The 3,551-nt window shown below is 61.6% G+C and overlaps 1 pseudogene; it reads left to right on the top strand.

Annotated features, from left to right (window-relative positions):
* Positions 1-263: 263 nt before the first annotated feature.
* On the top strand, positions 264-2,952 carry LOC123048438 (cell division cycle protein 48 homolog; annotated as a pseudogene).
* Positions 2,953-3,551: the final 599 nt, after the last annotated feature.

Raw genomic sequence — 3,551 nt, 5'->3', positions numbered from 1 at the left:
CACAAGTAAGCTATGGTACCATGAGAGAGAGAGAGAGAGAGAGAGAGAGAGAGAGAGAGAGAGAGAGAGTAAGCTATGGTAATTATAGCCGACGAAGGGACCTCAATCAAAAAAGGAAAAAATGAGTCCCCGGACGTGACAGTAACCGACAATGCAAGCTGAATCCACGTCGGTCGATTCCGTAGGGGCCACGTACGTCGGTTCACGCTCGCTATATATACCTCCACCGCGACGCCGTGAAACCTCCATCCAGAACCCCGGCGGCAAGCCATCGACTCGATCCAGCCGACTCGCTCGATCTCCCACCAGATCAGCCGAAGAAGCTTGATCGATCGATCGCCGCTGCCGCCAATGGAGCCCAAGAAGGACTACAGCACGGCGATCCTGGAGCGCAAGAGGGCGCCGAACCGGCTGGTGGTGGACGACGCAGAGGGCGGGGTGGCCGTCGACAGCTCGACGGTGGCGCTGAGCCCCGGCACCATGGACGCGCTCGACCTCTTCAACGGCGACGTGGTGGCGCTCCGCGGCAAGCGCCGCCGCGAGACCGTCTACTACGCCGCCAAGGACGAGTCGTGCCCCGACGGCCTGGCGCGCGTCAACCGCGTCGTCCGCGGCAACCTGCGCCTCCGCCTCGGCGACCTCGTCACCGTCGCCCCCTGCGGCGCCGTCAAGGACGCCGCCCGCGTCGCCATCTCCCCCTTCGAGGACTCCGTCGACGGCATCAGCGGCAACCTCTTCGACGCCTACGTCAAGCGTAAGTAACCGTCGTCAGTCCATTCTTGAGTTGTTGATTGATTCATGCGTCTTCTTGATCTGTTCTTGCGTCTTCTTGAGCTGTTGATTGATTCTTTCTGCGCGTGGATGGATGGATTTGCAGCCTACTTCATTGGCGCGCGGCGGCCGGTGCGCAAGGGCGACCGCTTCGTGGTGCACGGCCACATGCACGCCGTGGAGTTCAAGGTCGTCGACACGGACCCGACGAGTGCGTCATCGTGGCGGCCGGCACGCAGGTCTTCTGCGACGACGCCAACCCGATCAAGCGGGAGGACGAGGAGAGGCTCGACGGCCCGGGCTACGACGACGTCGGCGGCGTCCGCAAGCAGCTCGCGCAGATCCGGGAGCTGGTCGAGCTGCCGCTGCGCCACCCCAAGCTCTTCAAGACGCTGGGCGTGAAGCCGCCCAAGGGGATCCTGCTCTACGGCCCGCCCGGCACCGGCAAGACGCTGCTGGCGCGCGCCATCGCGGCCGAGTCGGGCGCCAACTTCGTGGTCGTCAACGGGCCGGAGATCATGTCCATGATGGCCGGCCAGAGCGAGGACAACCTGCGCGAGGTGTTCGCCCAGGCCGAGGCCCGGGCGCCGTCCATCATCTTCATGGACGAGATCGACGCCATCGCGCCCAACCGCGAGAAGACGCACGGCGAGGTGGAGCGCCGCGTCGTGTCCCAGCTGCTCACGCTCATGGACGGCCTCCGCCCGCGCGCGCAGGTCATGGTCATCGGCGCCACCAACCGCCCCAACAGCCTCGACCCCGCGCTCCGGCGCTTCGGCCGCTTCGACAAGGAGATCGACATCGGCGTGCCCGACGAGGTCGGCCGCCTCGAGATCCTCCGCATCCACTCCAAGGACATGCCCCTCTCGGACGACGTCGACCTGGAGCGCATCGGCAAGGACACGCACGGCTTCGTCGGCGCCGACCTCGCCGCGCTCTGCTCCGAGGCGGCCTTCCAGTGCATCCGCCAGAAGATGGACGTCATCGACCTCGAGGCGGACACCATCGACGTGGAGGTGCTCAACTCCATGTCGGTGATCATGGACGACCTGGTGCACGCCAAGGAGGTGACCAAGCCGTCGGCGCTGCGGGAGACGGGGCTGGTGGAGGTCCCCAAGGTGTCGTGGGAGGACGTGGGCGGCCTGGAGGACGTCAAGCGGGAGCTCCAGGAGATGGTGCAGTACCCGGTGGAGCACCCGGAGATGTTCGAGCTCTTCGGCATGGAGCCGTCGCGGGGCGTGCTCTTCTACGGCCCGCCGGGCTGCGGCAAGACGCTGCTGGCCAAGGCCATCGCCAGGGAGTGCAAGGCCAACTTCATCAGCGTCAAGGGCCCGGAGCTGCTCACCATGTGGTTCGGCGAGAGCGAGTCGAACGTCCGCGACCTGTTCGACAAGGCGCGCCAGTCGGCGCCGTGCGTGCTCTTCTTCGACGAGCTCGACTCGATCGCTGTCAAGCGCGGCAACAGCGTGGGCGACGCCGGCGGCACGTCGGACCGGGTGCTGAACCAGCTGCTCACGGAGATGGACGGGATCAACGCCAAGAAGACGGTGTTCGTGATCGGGGCCACCAACCGGCCGGACATCATCGACCCGGCGCTGCTCCGGCCGGGGCGGCTCGACCAGCTCATCTACATCCCGCTCCCCGACGAGGCGTCGCGGCTGCAGATCTTCAAGTCGTGCCTGCGCCGGTCCCCGCTGTCGCGCCGCGTCAGCCTCCCGGACCTGGCCCGCTCCACGGCCGGGTTCAGCGGCGCCGACATCACGGAGATCTGCCAGCGCGCGTGCAAGCTGGCGGTGCGCGACGTCATCCAGAGGAGCTCGCTCGTCGGCAAGGCCGCGGCCATGGCCGGCGCCGAGATCACCCGGAAGCACTTCCTGGGGGCCATGGAGCACGCGAGGCGGAGCGTCAGCGACCTGGACGTGCTCAAGTACGAGTACTTTGCTCGCAAGTTCAAGCAGGGCGGGAGCTTCGAGGAGGAGGCGCCGCCGCCGCCGCAGGTGGTAGGCCCGCCGCAGGGGCATTTGGAGCTCAAGGCCGCGGAGGACGTCGAGGCTTCCATGGACGAGGATTCGCTGTACTGAGCCAACAAAATCTAGGATTTGTAATTTGCAGATTTAAATACTAGCATGGTTCTGCTTTCCTTTACATAGTTGCGAGAACTTTGCTACGGCTTGTTGTGATTGAGGCAAGTTATCTCGGATGAACACGCGTATTATAGTTGTTCATCTTTGTTCATTTCAGAGTTCATCTTTTCTCAAACATGAAAGATAATGGTATTGATATGAATCTAGGAAACATAAACATGTACGAGGACCTGAATCAGTACATGCTTACACATGAAGATATCCATGAATTCCCCCGCAAGAAAAAAAAGATATCCATGAATTACATAAAGCTGCAATGCATTTCTTCTGTCCTAAAACTCCTTTACACGAATTTGGCACAAATCGAAATATAGATATGTTGTGAGTAGCAGATGGCTCTACCCATCTGTTCAACTCCTGCTCAGAACCGACAGTTGCCACTGCTTCCTTCTGAACACTATTGTTGGCACTTACCCGAATTAGAGTCGGCAGTCCACCGTCCTTCTGAACATTGCAACTTCTGACCAAGAGAAGGGGACGGCTTGGATTTCTCGGACTTTGGGGTGAAAACCCAATATCTGGACTTCGGTACTTGGATCCGGCCACGACGGCGCTTAAGCATCGTTTCTTTCCAGGCGGTGTTGTTGAAGAATCTTTACCGTTATCCTTGTGATGTCAAGAGATGGTTGGTGCACA

The sequence above is a fragment of the Triticum aestivum genome, chromosome 2D (genome assembly GCF_018294505.1).
Source record: "Triticum aestivum cultivar Chinese Spring chromosome 2D, IWGSC CS RefSeq v2.1, whole genome shotgun sequence".
Lineage (NCBI taxonomy): Eukaryota > Viridiplantae > Streptophyta > Magnoliopsida > Poales > Poaceae > Triticum > Triticum aestivum.
Note: the sequence above shows the minus strand (reverse complement) of the source record. Positions and strands in the feature narration are given on the sequence as shown.